Below are 17,085 nucleotides of genomic sequence, written 5' to 3'. Positions count from 1 at the left end.
AAATCGGCACAACATAATAATGATTCATTCATTGTAGAGAGGTGCTTTATTATGGATGTTATCTTGCGAGGCAGTTTGCAGGTGTAGGATAAATCAAACGCGTTTTGTTCCTATTTTTACTGCTCAGTTCGTTGATTTAAAAAAGGCTTTGTAAACTGAAAGAGAAGAGCCCCAGGACAGAACCGCAAATTCACACAGCCAATCTGCGCTTTCCGCCTCTAATTCCATCCACCAAGCCCCTTCATTTCCCATTGTGACAGACCTGTCACCATGCAAATTGGAAAGACATGTAGGCCACTGCGTGTGCGCATGTCTGCGTGTTATCGCCATTTCAGAGCTAAAGTAGGCTACTCGTACAAGAGGAGCTTGAGGATTTAATGTGTCGCTGAAATGTGCCAGAAGGGGGCGCCAGTGCAGTTTACGCCCGTTGCTTACTGCAGTGCCCTCGGTCCTCGTACTGGCGTTTGAAGAGCAGAGCACAGTTCCAGAGGAAGAAACCGTTTTCACGCACGTGTCCTCCTCTGAACAGTAGCACTGTCACATATCACGAACTCGCTCTTATTTATTCGATATTTTTTCCTTTTATGCCCACGGTTTGGAAATGCAAAGCTATCTGCCTTAAAAAAAAGTAACCTTTAATAAAGAATGTACACCCATTCGTTCGTGGAAAGATATAGGCTAAGCATCATCTAAAATTGTCAAGAATATTTATAAATTAATGCAATTCAATCAAACTTTTCCAGTAATAGGTACATATAGATGATCTATCGGCGTATAGCAATAACCAAATGTCAAATATTTTAAAAAGAAACAAACGAGGAATTGCAGTGGGGCGTGGCTCAGCTGATTGTCCAGCAGTTGTTAATTACACGCGCATTTGATCTTCCAGGGTGAAAAGTAGGAACATATCACATGACTCACAAAAAGCGGTATGTTGTTAATCGCGCTATTTTACTATAAATCCACATCCATAACAATCTTTCATAACTTCTTTCATAAACGTTTTTCTGAACGAAATCCAAACATTGACAACCTTATCCAATAATGTATTACGCGCAGTTACAGCTCAAAGTTAGGCTATGAATTGAATTATTTGCACCCGTGCGCGTGCGCGTAGGTGTGCAAATGTTAATTGTTTTTATTTTGGTTAAGATGACTTCGTCCATGGTTCTTGGTAACGCTAGTTTCTTTTGTGGTATTTTGTGATGCAGAGGTGTACAGTGGAGGAATGAGACCAGGAAATTCCAGCGGAAAGTGGCGCGGGTTTACAGCAGGCCCAGACGAAGTCCTTTCCACCGATCAGTGTACTCTCAAAACCCACCTGGAGATTGTTTTGGAGGCCATAGATTCGACTGACGTCGTGTAAGATGTGCTCAAAGCATCAGTTTTCCCCAGCATGACAGATTTTCTTTTGAAAAGAAAGGGATTTAATTCGTTGTTATTTCAGTAAATTAAATCCAACACGTTTTCCGTGAAATCCAACGAGTCCTACCCCAGAACTTCATTATGGTAAGTAGGCTAGCCTATGTTTGCGGGCCTTTGAAAGTAACGGTACGTGCATTGAATTAACGATTTATAATTTGATAATACACAACCGTTGTCCCCACTGGTGCGCGCGGGTCATCGCATACCAATCATGGATGCTTGGCTCAAAGAGCTATGCAAACTTTGAACACCCGATTTAATCACAATTCCACTTTTCGATAGTGTATTTTATGAGGTGACTGTAAGCCATATTCCATGTATTCCGTTTGTGTTTGTTTTGTTGTGGGTAGTGTGTATGACCAATTAATTGTGTATGTTGTGTTGCGGTATTTTTTAAAAATGCATAAATCAATGTATATATTTTCCCATGGTCAAAACAGTTGTGTACAGTCGATATGCAAGCTTACCCAAAGGAACCACATAGCTATGGTTCTGACAACATGTAGGCTACCAAGTGTTACATATAATTCTTCCTTGATATATTAGAGCCCGATTTTCTGCAACTTAATGTTGAAAAACATATTTAAGAAGACAAAAATTCGTTGTGATACGTTATCGTGATACCTTTATTTGTATTTGAAGCATCCTTTACGTCGGCTCGTATGCCAGAAGTCAAGAGCTTATTTGGTTGCACGCACACTTACAATATATATTTAATAAATACTTTATTTTGCTTGCAGTTCAAAAGACAATTCGGCAATCTGAGAAACCCTGCACATCACCATTAAAAATAAATCCCAAAATAACTGGCGCTACGAAATAACTATTATTATTATTATTATTATTATTATTATTATTATTATTATTATTATTATTATACATGTAAAATTCACGGTGTGTATTTCTAGTTTAATCTTTCTTTGGCTTGTCTTCCATGTATCCCCATGAAATAAAGAGATACGAGTCGTTCGATTGTGCTTGCATCTAGTAGACAATAGTAAAGAATCGACAGGCTGATTAACGTTAGCAGAAGTCCGGCAGTAGACTTTGGCAACTTTTGTTTTTGATAAATAAATGGGTTATCTCAACATATCGAATTCGCATTCAGCACCCTCGTTCATATGGGCATAAGTTACCATTGGAAATTGAAATGGAATACACATTTGCGTTCTTTTCAATTTAATAAATGCATTAGATCAGTAAATGTTTGTTTTTCTAATCTCTTTCTGTAGGGAGAATACGTGTCCGAAATGAAGTGTTTAGTAACAGCTATGGACAACTTTTATTTTGTGTTTCTATAGCTGTGCAGCATGCGTGTTTATGTGCGGGTGCGTGTGTCTAAACATGTATGGCTATGAAATGTGTTTCGGAATTTCACTGGCGTTTTCCATTAGGCTAATTATTTTTTTAAATGCTGTCAATTCAAAAGTAATGCACACATCATGCAGACATGTAAATTGGGGAAAAGCGTTATGACGACATTTAATAATTATGCCACTAGAGGTCGTAAATGCTATTATATTTCCATTCTTTAATTATTAATTAATCACAGAATATCTCAGGCATGATTCAGAATATACACTGTACGTGTTTTTCATTAGACAAGACATGTGAACTCCTCGTCTGTTTCTACATCAGAATACCCCAGAGCGCCCTAAAATAGTAGCATTTACCCTTCAAGTAGTAAAAACTTTAATCATTTTAATAATAAAAAAAAGTCAGTAAAATGTATTTCATAATAATAATAATACATTTTTTGTCTTCACGCAAACCTTTCTGATGTTATATGCCTGTATATAATGTAAAGATTAATATTGTGCTTATGAAAAGAAAAACGACTATGGAACCAACTGGAACAAACTGGAGATAGTCCTAAAACTAATGGAATTTATTTCATCACAAGCATAAGATAAAATATTTCTGTAACATCAAAGTTAAGTACACTTTTGTAATTAAGTAGTCTATATAAGTGTACGACTTCCAAGAGAGTTGTAGACTATAGCCGATTGAAGACGCTATACCTATGTGGTAATTCATTTTATGTCTTATTGTATCAATTTCGTGATTGTCCTCGGACTTTAAAAAAACTAAGTCAATTAAAATGAACTCAAGTTTGTGAATATAAAAAATAGATTTAGTTATATGGGATGGTGTCTTATATTGAACTGGAAGTCAGTTATTTTACCCAGGAATGCAGAAAGGAATTTGCGACTTACCTTACATACAGGTTTTACGCACATAATTAATGTGACGCATGTTGAGGTACGCGTGCATGTGTGATACCGGTATTGACTAAAGTAAAAACAGCGACGTCAGCATGGTATGAGTGAAACGTCATTAATACGCAACTTAATAGGCATACTGTATTACCAATTTACCAGTTAGTAGACTGTGTATGTGTGTGTGTGTCTCTGTGTGTGTGTGTGTGTGTGTGTGTGTGATGAGTTTTTTTCTGTCTTTAAATGTAGCATAACTATATTAGTAATACCAGATTCATAAAAGCAGACAAATTGCCGTTTTTGGGTGTGATTCTGAACGAACAGTCCCCAGCCCCTCGAAATAATAGAATGTGTCTCCCACTGAATAAAACCATCTTTTCAAACATGCAATTTCTCGTGCACAGTTAACGCAGACAATTTTATCCCTCCCTGCTTGCTGTGAACAAGCACGCGACGCACAGAGAGAGAGAGAGAGAGAGAGAGAGAGAGAGAGAGAGAGAGAGAGAGAGAGAGAGAGAGAGAGAGAGATGACTACAATATCCTTATGTAAATACGCTTTTTAGAGAGAAGCTAGAAAGCATAGTACAAACAATACAATATGCTACAATATATGCTATATCATGTCATGATAGAATCAGATTTTGCATGTTTTTGTTGTTCGTTTAATTCAATTTCCACGGTGGACAGTAGTTCCGTATAATTCATAGGCCTATAAACCTTTTATATTTACAAATCATGCCAGCGTATGGCCTTGAATGCATAGACGATTCATTAATTTGCTTGGAGAAAAATCTGGAATTGTAGGATTTAGGTGAGCTAAAACGAAACGCCTGGGATGAAGCTCACGATATGAAACGTTTAATGAAATGCATTTTGGTAAACCTTAACAAGATTGCGACATTTTCGCGCTGATTTCATGCAATTCTTTTGCATGTTAAAGGATGTGCAATTAATTTATTGATAAATTAAGAACGTGTAGGACCATATACCCTTATAATGACGCATGTTATATAACTTTAGTTACATATATTTAGTTACATATATTTGCCTGAATATTGTGGCAGAACGGCTCGTATTTAAAATTACATGATAATACTTAAAAGGAGATTATCGGGCTATGTAATTAAGAGACCTATTGAATTCCTAATTAGTACGACGTGTAGCGAAAACTTTTGTGTTGAAATTGCTATTTATCTGTTTAAAATGAGCTTACTGTGTTTCTACATGAAAAGAACACACTTTCAACGCAGAAATGATAACATTTAAATTGTGGCTAATAACGCACAGTAACGTATATTTCGTATATTCCGTATATTTGACGTTTCTTTCTTTTTGAATGCGCCCATTCTGTATATAACTTAATAGCCACCACTAGGTGTCGCCCTCACTCAAGCATATGGCTGCAGACCATTAACAATCGCGAAGCCCCCACTTGGGAGAACGTAAACGACGAAATCTTGCAGGAATTATAATGAATGCACAGGAATACAAATGCTGAGGCCATTTGTATTCGTTGAAATTATACATAAGCACGTCTAGTGGCTATTTTTGGACTATATTAATTTAATTCTGCTGAGAATTTAAGGAAATGGCTCTGCATTTCGGTCGGCCTCGTGGAACATGCATTTTGCGATGGGATATGAATATGCAAGTGAATTGCATAGCAATCTTCGTAGCACTGTGTATAATAAGCCTTTATAAGCTCTGAAAGTTACCTCATTGGCAAGACATTAGAAATGTTGTTTATTGAAAGGAAAATAAATACTGAATCTGATCAGACACACACTCGCACACACACACCAAGTTAATCTGATTTTGTGCCATGGCTGGGCATGTAGCTTTGTAAGAGGGATCAATAAGTCTTTTCAATCTAAATTACGATTAATATTGTGTAAAAAAAAATAAAAAATGTAAATGACGTGTTTATACTTTGCCTGTAGATTAATTAAATTATTCAGAATTGTATGTTGCTTTTACAACTGTAAACATTAGCCTATAGTGTCAAAATATGTATTTAAGCATTTCACCGAATATTCTCAGCAAAGGTGTTCTTAATCCATTCGAATTCATAGACCGGGCCATAACCTATATACAGCACAGTAGCCAACACATTTCTGACTACAGAAATAAAAACCGAAAGACAGTCGATATGAAGCTACCTGGCATATACTACCTGTCAAATACAAGCCATTAAATACTGGTAACTCTTTGAAAACATACTTTGCTATCTTAAATGTTCTCTATCTTAACATGCAACAGGTTAGCCATTTACCAACAGAAATTTCGCACCTTTATTTAAAAAGCACTTCAGTACTGGCCACTGCAGCACAACTGTAGCCTTGCCTGAAGAAACTGTCCGCGTGATTACCATGCGCACCCCCCGCACGTGCGATTATATAGAACATTTTATACCAGAATATACTGTATTATGGTCCAATATATATAGTAAGCGTTCTTACTGAAAAGATACATGCCTTTAAGAAATAGGCGAATATCCTTTGTAGGAAACTGATAACTGTGTTACATTTCTGATTTCAATGTGCAATGTATTTTTTGAAATTACACATTTCTTGACATTTATTGCAATTGAGCAATTTTAGAAGTTTCGAATTGTTTAGAAATTCAAAACAATAATGTGCAGTTTTTGGGGAGAAAAATGTCTACCCGCCGCCACCCATGTTAAACCTAGGTTAACGTGGAAGGTTCGGTTCGTTCTCCACTTTTTTTTCTCTGACTAATGCTGCGTCTCACATTCGGAAAACGGGTGTAGCTATTTTGATTGTGGTGAATATGCATCTATATGGTAATCTAGTATCTGTCTTTATGCTCGCTCGCATCTAACCCACGTGCCTCAGAACTCAGAAGTCATCCAAGTCGCCAGGATATATGAGGGGGATTTTACAATATAGGTGAGTCAATTTTGTGCTGATAAATGTACGCCAAATGTAACTTAGATGGCTTATGTGTAGGCTACAATATGTTTGTCAAGACATGCAACTTGTGAGTCAGTGTCAGCATGTGTTTTTTTGCTTGAGGAAAAAAATCTTTACGTGTGGCCATCTGACCACTTCTATTGGGCGACACATCATACGAGCACTTCGGAGCAAGGTTCACACAACGAGAGGAAGAGTATACTACTAGAAACCATTATAAAGCTATTCCAGTAGGTTATTGTAGGCATTCGTCTATTCGTGATCTCCACAGCCTACTTTTAAGCCTGAGTAGCATGCATCTTTTTAGGTGGAGGATTTTAAAGATGACGTAGAAATATTTTGAACCTGGTAAGTTACAAGTGACTAATTTACTTTGAGGGGATTATCGGGGGTGCTGCATCAAAATGACAGCCAACACGCGAAATTCCTCAACTTTTCATTATTGCGTTTATGACGTTACAATCATGTAAGTGAACTTTAGCAATATTGGCTGTACATTGTATTATAGCCTACACCATTGGACGTTTGCTATGTAGTTAACTGCAGAAAATACAAAAACGGAAACATGCGATATTGGGGTGGTTTCATTTTCCTGCGCACAATTCATATAGCAATAGGCCTATTCTATTTTAAATTATTACTTTGTTTTGGCCACTTGGTTGTAATTCTGCATCAATATTGTATATATGCGCCTACAGCTTTATCAATAAAAAAGTAGTTAATAAATGTAATTTGTTTCTTAGACTTGTGTGACTAATACAGCTATATAGTAGTTTAATGTGTAAACAATTATCAAAGACATCAAGGGAAACATCCTGGATTTGCCTTAATATTCCGTTATCCCTCTTTGTTATACCAGTAATGATCCCTTTGTTTATGCCATTCTTAAATGACCCATATCTTCATAAACCAATACGCGGTTTAATTTATTTGCTCGATTTTCTGTATATAGTCTTACACTAAAGATCTATCCGTGTTCTTTTTAAGTAATACTTATTTAGCTGTATTATGTAGAATATTAGACGATTAGCCTATAGCATATATGCACATAGCCTATCTGTCCGTAAAGAGACAACTTATCACCCGTAATCATTTAATTCTTAGCATTGCATGGAAAAATGGCACATCAGCACGTAAATGAAGGAAATGCAAATCTACCTTTTACATATGCATCGATATTAAAAATAATACACACTCTGGAACCAACAGCATCGGGGCTGCGAGAATGGCGCAGCAGACGTCTCATTATGCATGGGCGATTTCCCCGGCAGGAATCTCCGCTTCTTCACTACATGTTCCCGGATTCGTAAGACGGAGCGCACAGGCTCGGAGCTTCACAAAAAAACATATAAGCAAATGAAGAAAAAATAACTCAAAAAATATCAACAAGGATAAAATCGCCGAGAAAAAACATTATTCCGGCTTCTGGAAGATAGACTATGTAAGCAGCATTTGCATATTTTGATGCACTAATTTCCTTGATGTATTTAAATATGGCTGCACGTAGCAGATATGCTAGTCTACGTCATTGAACGTGACCTCGCTGTAAAACCTGAACGTGAATCCAACGGAGCCAAACGGATACGCCTGCGAAGGTAACTGAATATCAGCGAAAAATCTGAACTTGGACGGGGAGAAGTATCTAATTATCCAGGAAAGTTTAGATGTGTTATGAATTATACGGCAAGGTTTATGGAAATAGAGAAGAGTACACGGTTGCCTTTTTAGGCAATAAAGCACAGTTCTGTTATTATTAGACTATTCTATTATTATTAGTAGTAATACTGTTTGCTTATATATATGATCAGATATGTAATTATATAATATACTACTACTACTACTACTACTACTACTACTACTACTACTACTACTACTACTACTAATAATAATAATAATAATATAACATTTCTAATTTTCAATCATAGTTTATTTGAGTTTAAGTTACAGACCCGAAATATCACATACTTTACTCAGCCATGAATGTAGGCCCACTAGATTAGATACTTATATTTCTTGAGGAGAGGTACCAAGATAATACCAACCAGGCCTTGATCGTGGTACACCTTATTCTTAATCTCATATACATTTCAGTAACCCAGGAAATCGAACTTTGCGTGAATTTAGTGTGTGCGTGTGTGTGTGTGTGTGTGTGTGTGTGTGTGTGTGTGTGTGTGTGTGTGTCTGTGTGTGCGTGCGTGTGTGCGAGCGATTTGTGCGGGCCTGTGTAATAAATTAACTATCAAAGACGTGGCAAACTTCATAATGAATTTGACAATCTGCTCTAGGTGAAAGTCTGCCATTGCAGATTCAGATTTGACACCTTCAAATGAGGAATATCCAGAAAGGTGGATTTTCTCATAGTCAAGCCTTTATTGCATTTTTTCCCCCTTAATTGTTCATTAACAATACTGCAAAATAATAATTAAATGTTTAGTTCTTCTGTGTGGCAACGAATTTTCGATTAGTTCCGTCTGTCAAAATACGTTAAAGAAGGGCTTGGGGTAAATTCATTAGGCCTATTGCTACCAACCGTAACCTGGCCTGGGAACGACGCGAGGTCCACCGCAATAGATGAACAATGGTTCTTCAGTTTATGCCCAACAAAAGAACTGGGGAACCTGTTTGAATTTCAGAGCACGTCCTTGCCCACACGGAGGGACGGACTATGCCTCGGCCAACCCCAGCCAACCCCAAAAAACTTGCAGACGCTCTCCCCGGCGCAAGTTCACTTCTCCATTTGCTGCGGAGGACAAATACGGTGTGGGAAAGTTTCTCTCTTTTCTCTCTCCCTCCCTCCCCCTCTCTTCTGCCTTTCTCTTCTCTCCCTCTCCTCCCTCACTCCACCCCCCCCCCCCCTCCCCTCTCGCTCTTTCTCTCGCTCTCTCTCTCTCATACTCACACATCATGTGGTTGGAATATGCTCTCGCCTAACTCAGATAGTAACTGAAGCACGCGTAATGAGCTGGGTATTAGCGGCAATTTTAAACGGAAGAGTGGCGAGTGATGGCTGGATATTGTGGGAAGCTCTAGAAAGAGCAGCGCATATGCTCGAAGGGCCTCTGTTTTGGGATGATTTCTGACTGCTCAAGACAGCTGCTGTATAAACTGGCGACATTTAAATGATGTAAGTACATTTTTTCATTTTGGTTGCAGGAGTTTGATTTATTTTGTTATTGGCCTATTTTGCGCACGTGAATTTTGGACAAACGATAAAATGTCAGTAACTGGAGCCTTTGATATGTTACGAAAATTGCGTTTTTTGTCAGGCTAATAATCATTTTCTTGTAATCATTGAAACTGCATTTAGAAGAAAACAAAGGTAGGCATTGTACAATCTAATCACAACTATTTCGTATGTATATATTTAAAAATATATATATATAATCTCTAAATTATCACGATGTACTAGTTTAGACACTGTTGAAGGGTCTGGAGGTACCCGTCAGATGCTCGCGGCCATCGATACTTTAAGTCCCAAGTTCAGTGCTATAAGGAGCATAGGCCACAGATCATGTCTACTGAGCAAGCCAAAACGCATATGCTCGACGTTAGGGAGAGTTATAGATGCTTTCATCTAGGCATAACTATAATAACTTAACTGTTTCTGATTGAATAATAATAAAAGTAAAAATACAATTCTAATAATAATACAATTGTGTAGTTTGATAGTGTAGCCTACATGCTCTGCTTGTCCACTGTATTACGAAGACAAGTGGACCACCCTGTATTCCAAAACACTGTGTATGGGTGGAAACAGCTGTATGCCGAACTTAACTAACAGTACGATTTTAGTTTCCTTGTTGACGTCACACAGCTGCGATTGACCATCGTTCGTTAATTACTGCTGGGGGTAATTACTAGTCCGATATATCCCACAGAAGATTTTGCTGTCGATTATCTTCATTTAAATACACATGGGTACTTGAAGTACACCACCCACCCCCCCCCCCCCACCCCCCAAAAAAAAATCACACACACACAAATATAATTCACTTGAATATAGCATCATTTTCTTAACATTTTATTTGGGCGCACGACTAGACAATACATTGAAGATGAGAGAAAATGCATATAATACAAATCCCTTTTGCAGTGAAAGACCTAATACTTTATGTGCAGTTATTATGAACCAATATTTTGTGTATGTGATTGCACGTATTCAGTCCCGCCTGTCGGATATGTCGTTTGTAGATTCCCCAGTGTTATTATTAGAAAAGAGGAATTGATAAAGTAAGGTCATATGCATAGAGTAAAGGGTCGTTACCCTATACACAACCAAATAAAATGACAAGAGATCTATTAGTTGCATCATAGTGTTGATGTTATTGTCCGTAGTTTTGTATTTTTCCTGAATGTGCCATGGATGTAAATACTAGTCTGCTAAATATACTTTCCACAACTGATTATCTATCAAATCAATCAAATCTTAAAGTTAAAGCTCAGATTTAAAATGAACATACCACCATATATTTTATACATGGTCCTAAATGAATAAATGTCTATGAACGTTGGTCAAGGTGTGGTGTGTTATATAAACTGGAAACGTGGTAGAAATGCGGACATTACTGATAAACAGCGCCCGTTCTTAGTTTATGTTTTGGTATCTACAACCTTTAATTTGGTGGGCTATAGCAAAACGAAGAGAAACAGAACTAATCATTTAATTCACCTATTTGGTATGCAGTTATCATTGGCACTTTAAGGCCATATCGTGACGTTATCACAAATATTGAACGTTAAGATGAGTCTTACCGACAGCCTGTTTTATCCTTTAACCTAATGTGTTTTTGTACATTTTAAGAAAGCACCTATGTCGCTTTACATTGATGTTTGAAAGTAGCTTGACAGTAACAGAAGCCTATTGCTGTGGGGCAGCATGTGCTACATGTATTGCGGTCTTCCTGTGCCTGCCTCAATGTTGTCATGGAATATCGCGTTAAAGTCTATCTTTAAAATCTATCTTTATTGTTGTTAATGGAGGATATATTGCTTTGCACATATGCAAAGACTAACATTGCCGTGTGTGTCTGCTTGTGTGTGTGTGTGTGTGTGAGAGAGAGAGAGAGAGAGAGAGAGAGAGAGAGAGAGAGAGAGAGAGAGGGAGAGAGAGAGAGAGAGAGAGAGAGAGAGAGAGATAAATCGGGGAGTGTTTTGGTACCAAAATGTAAGATTGTAGTCATAAACCGTTACCCAGGCGACTGTATTTTGAAGTTTCATTCTTCTTTTGCGTCGCTGTGGAATTGGTTATAGCTTAGTGGGTTAAACGTGTGATCGCTGTGCTATATGGTGTAGATGCTCAGGACTTAAATCGCTCCTCCCACACGTATAAGCACGAATTTGCTGTAAAACAGTGAGATTGTAACATGCTTTAGATGGTTTTGACGTTGAATAATAAATAATAACACGTTTATATGGAATTGCGTGCTTTATTGTGTCAGGGAAATTAATAACAAGTTGAAATTCAGTGATTCATTAATATGGTTGCACGCGCACATGCTCCCTCGCTCTCGCTCTCTCTCTCTCCCTCTCTCTCTCTCTCTCACTCACACACACACGCGCGCACACACACACACACACACACACACACACACAGTCTCCGTATGCACACATACGAACATGCAAGCAAGCACATTTAGGTCATATAGACAATCTGGGTAGCATTATAGCGATATTGGTCAGGATATACCGTATTGATTTGTCCTATGGCATAAATCATAACCTTGATAGCTAATGAAATTGGATGGAATGTAGGATACCTGAACGCAACACGAGGGAGATGGAGTACAGCCTTAAATCTTAGCGTTCTGTTGTTCCGAGAGAACACGAAGCAAAAGTGATGCGCCATTGCGAATAGCCTACCTGTACACCATAATATGTATTGTCTGCGACTGGGCTACGGTTGTCAAATCAGATATGAATGAATTAAAATGCAACACCAAAGGATAATGTCATTGTAATAATACATCGACTCACGGCGTGTTCAGACCCGTAGTTTCAATAAACCAGGCCCGGGTCCGTGCCAGGGCAATCGCACAGCGCTTGCAGCGAACGGAGAATTCAGGCAGGGACATTGCCCAGCCAGCTACAAATCGCGTTCACCTATCCTCCATGGTATTCGGTTTTCTGACAACCTGGATAATAGAAGGATCTTCATTAGGGCCGAGTAAGTCTGTTTTTTTGGGCCAAAAATATTTATGTTGGTCTTCCTTTCTTATTTGCGTTATAATTCTTGCTGGGATGGAGAAAAGCAGAACGATTCCAGTCCGCATTATAACACGAGGAGATCCCATCCTTGCATATACATATAAACGTACATTTGTGATGCATATCGTGTCGTCATCATTACCTTATACCTTCGCGGTCTGAGACCTTTGACCTCGCCGGGTTGGTCCAGATTTTGGCACTGCAATCCCCCACCAACCGCCCCCCCCCCCTCCACCGTTTCCTCCCCCCTTTCTCCCAGTGATGGCCCTTTTTTCCTTCTTTCAGACCGTTGGTAGCGGCAAGCCAGCAGGACGGCATCTTCGTCTCCCGGCTCTTGCAGCTAAAAAGAGACCAAGATCCCCCCTCCTCCCGTCCCCCCCAAAAAGAAGAAAAAGCCCGCTTGTTTCGTGCGTTCAATCTATTGTCGTTGGCTGATTATTCTCTTCATGATCTGAATCGATCGCGTGGTTCGTGGTATTTTTCCTTGCGTCGTCTTTGGTACTTTCTTCGGGAATCGGATTTTCTTCCCCCTGACGTTCACTTGCCTGGCTACGCAGGATACTGCTCGTGCCACAACGGCTTAATAGCGGCTGTGGAGCCTTTTTGTGGGAATGGAGCGATTTGCAATGCAAATATGGGCCTGCGCGGAGGATGAACGCACCTTCCGTCTCCTACTTCAACTGAGCAATGATGGTTAATGCTAGGAGACGTGATATAATCACCAGGATTATGCGTTCTGCGTTTTGGCAACCAGTTTCGCGAGGGCGGGGGAGTTGTGGATAAACTTTTAAGGACAGCAGCCCCAATCAAAGGTCGGACAAATATTATCGGTGCTGAATTGTACTAATTTTGTCTTTTAAAAAAACTTCAGACAACTGGACAGTGTTTCCTGGCTCCGGAAAGGGGACTACAAACACGAAAGGGGAAATAAAATGACAAACACGTGGATTTGCGTGGAATACCACTGAAGATTGGGAAGTGGGTTGTTATCTTTGGTTATCTAGCTGTATGAGTGTGTTGGTCGTCATAAAGCTAGATAACCGAAAGTAAAAACTGCTTCCAGGATCATCGAGGACTCCAGAAGGATGTATGACCAAGACATTTATCAATACGTAGGCTATAAAAAAAAGACACAACCGTTTGGCTGGATTCAGTGTTTCCAAAGGAAACATCTTCATCTGGTAACGCTTGCAAAAGTTACGCTAAATATTCTGAAATTGGAAGGACATTCACTTGATTTCTGTATCAAATGGTAGAACTGTAAGCGATATATGATTTTAGAAAATGAATGAATTGGCCTATGTGGGTTACTGATTTAGGCTAGATGTTTCATCAAATTACTGATATTAGCCTAGATGTTTCATGAAATCTTTAAAAGGCAAATGTGTGTTATATATATATATATATATATATATATATATATATATATATATATATACACACACGCACGCATTTGCTCAGTATTTTTAACAGACACTTACTGTTTCCGTTGGCATGAAGACGTTTGACAAATTATATTTTTACTATGTTTTATTTACAATTGTATTTTTTAACTAAATTAATACGTTTGGCTACTACTCTTGTTTTACTTTCGGTCTAAATACCCTATCAATGAGGTGGACATACGAATGATGTTACAAGGACGTTTAATTGAAAAATCCAGTGAAACACAAGTGACGGCTTAACCTCCCTCCATGCAAAGAGTTCCAAATGTTCATAGGGTTGAGCTCTTGGCGTTGAAAATGAGATTGACATTTACGGAGGATCCCACGTGCGCGCCTCCCCACTTTTTTTTGTTTAGGCATGATCGAGTCTAACCAGGAAACGGCACTGGCATCCCCAAACTGAAATAATTAGGACGTATATGGACCTGACACACAAAAAAATGGAAAGGGGGGGGGGGGGGGGGGGGGGGGGTGAGTGGGGAGTGGTGGGGGTCGGCCTTGCTTAATTGATTCCGTTAAACGGGGCGCAGGAGATGTGAACGACTGGACGCACCCTTTCCCACGCTCGGGGGCATGTGGCCGCGCCGTGCTCCGGCCGAATATGACAGACAGCGCTGTCAGACCTGGGGGGTGGGGGCGACACAGGTCATGAAAAAACATCAAGTGCACCAGACTCATCTGCATCACTTTAGAGCAGCGACGATTCTCCAGGCCAGCAGACTTGGGCTTTAAAACTTTGAACTGGCAATGGCTTTGACCGTCTCCCTTTCTCTGCACATGTACGTACAAAAAAGCAACATAATACAGGGCTACATCTTTCACAGGTCTTTATTTAGCTGCTATGTCACACCATGTATGTGCAAAAAATGGAAAGACCAAATGTAACCTATAAAAAAAGTGAAATCGGCAATCACAAGACAAACACACACTTCAAGTGCATTTGAACTTGGGCCATGGATTGCTTTGTTTGCTCTCACGAAAATAATAGCAGCTTATTCAAATACTATTTGGTTGTTGTCTTTTAAACTTTCTCGTATACCCCTAATAAAGTAAATGCAGGCAAGGCAATTCATGTTAGATAAATCACTATATTTATATTTTACATTAATTTTGTATGTGTTTAAATGTATTTAATATTTTCAAAGCAACTGCACTGGGTTAATAAACATGGCAACGTCGACTATAAATGGCAAGGTTTCGTGGTGTTAAGGAATGAGTAGCCTAGTTATTACAAGTTGGCTATTGACAAGAGAGCACGTGCCATGCTTTGATCTCCCGCTGATCACTGGGTTGTAAAGCCTATAGTTTGTTTGCGTTGAAACGCATCTAGGTACGAAAACTTGAATGGTTCTCGGTTTGTGGTCGTAATGTGACTCCATTTAAGTGTTATAAAACGCTAATTGTTGTTTACTATAGCCAGATGAGTAGCTCAATTCGTTTTTAGACCACAGCGTCTGAAAGTCATATATTAATTTTGAGTTACTTAATTGTTAGCCCTTTGTTATTAAGAGGGACATATTGTCCACCAACTATCACTGAATAAAAACAAATGAACATATGTGTTCCCCTGTCCATCTATTATAAATTAATTCGATTTTTGTAACTGTCCATCGTTACACAGTTTCACTTGTAAATGTGTTGTTGTAGCACCACTGTCAAGTGTTATTGGTTAGACCGCACGCGTGCAGTTATTAGCACTAGGTCTTTTTTTTTACAAGATAGGCTACAAAATGAATAGGCTACTATCATGTGTATAATATACCGTTTGATATGACTTCAAAGAAGAAAATTGAAAGAGTAAAATATGCGAAATATGTTGAATGTCGTGCGCTAACAAATTAGTCCGATGAACGCGAAAATATTTTCCCATTTAAACGTTATGATAATCTGTCGTTAAATAAAATAGCCTATATGTGGCGTGCATGTGACAATACCGTCCTAGTTTGGGTGTTGTGTGAGCATACATGTTAACAAGTGTGAACTACAGGCTGCGTCTCAGTTGCAGTGGCGCAGAAGATATTCTATGCATGTCCAATCTTTAAAAAAAGCAGTAGAATTTAACACCATCTGGGAGAAAAGATCTCTACCCGACTTTCTCACACCGTCAGACAAAACTAGTGTCTCTTGTTCCGAGTCTTGGTCTAAGCAGGCATACAATACCGAGTCATTATACGTTTGCTGAGGGAAAATTTGAGAACACAATATGGCCCACCAGTGAATGACCAAGTTCCATTGTGTCCGCTTAAGTCGATTGAAATCTTCGTCTCGAAGCTATGAATGGTGGCATTGTTTTCGCGGCAGGGGCCGCACTAAATGTCAGCAGTAGTGTAAAGAAAATCTTGAAGTCTGCAAATAACTGACCGAATCTCAATCATTTTATTTCCCACAGTAGAGGAATATCATTGCAGAAGCTTACAATACAAAAAGCAAATTGTAGGCCCCTTTTACCCTTCGTGATTGATAGAAGTTAAGGGTTGTGTCATGGGTCTTAAAATACAGAACGATCTTAAACATTTCCACATTCTAGAAAATATGTTTATTTAGGGTTTTATTATTTTTCGTTATGCCATAATCCTATGTTTTTGCCTCCATAATCAGTGTTTTCTTTAAAAAAAAATCAGATTTCATTAACATTTTACTTTGCTGTGTCTTTCTACGCTTTAATCACTTCCTGTTTACACTGGCGCTATATTGAAGCGAATATTGCTATAGCTCTTGACCTTAGTCTTTTTGTCAGTCCAGCTCAGTTTTCTTTGGGTATGAGAGAAGAGTCATTGACAAAACTTATTAACACTTCAGTGTTCAAGTATGTGCTGTCAAACAAGCAAAGAATGTGTTAGACACTCAATTAAATGACGG

General features: G+C 38.7%; 1 long non-coding RNA gene across 2 annotated transcripts in view; it reads left to right on the top strand.

The window, feature by feature from the left end:
- The first annotated feature begins 6,727 nt into the window (after positions 1-6,727).
- The window catches only part of LOC133141132 (uncharacterized), a 57,635-nt gene continuing 47,277 nt past the window's right edge, over positions 6,728-17,085 (top strand). Inside the window, exon 1 of one of the 2 annotated variants that reach the window (XR_009710053.1) lies at positions 6,728-6,925. This is a non-coding gene — a long non-coding RNA (uncharacterized LOC133141132). Of the gene's footprint in view, positions 6,926-9,433; positions 9,702-17,085 lie in introns of those variants that run through there. The other variant, XR_009710052.1, reaches the window with a different exon arrangement.

This window comes from Conger conger, chromosome 11, assembly GCF_963514075.1.
Source record: "Conger conger chromosome 11, fConCon1.1, whole genome shotgun sequence".
Taxonomy (NCBI): domain Eukaryota; kingdom Metazoa; phylum Chordata; class Actinopteri; order Anguilliformes; family Congridae; genus Conger; species Conger conger.
This window is presented reverse-complemented; position numbering and strand designations above follow the sequence as displayed.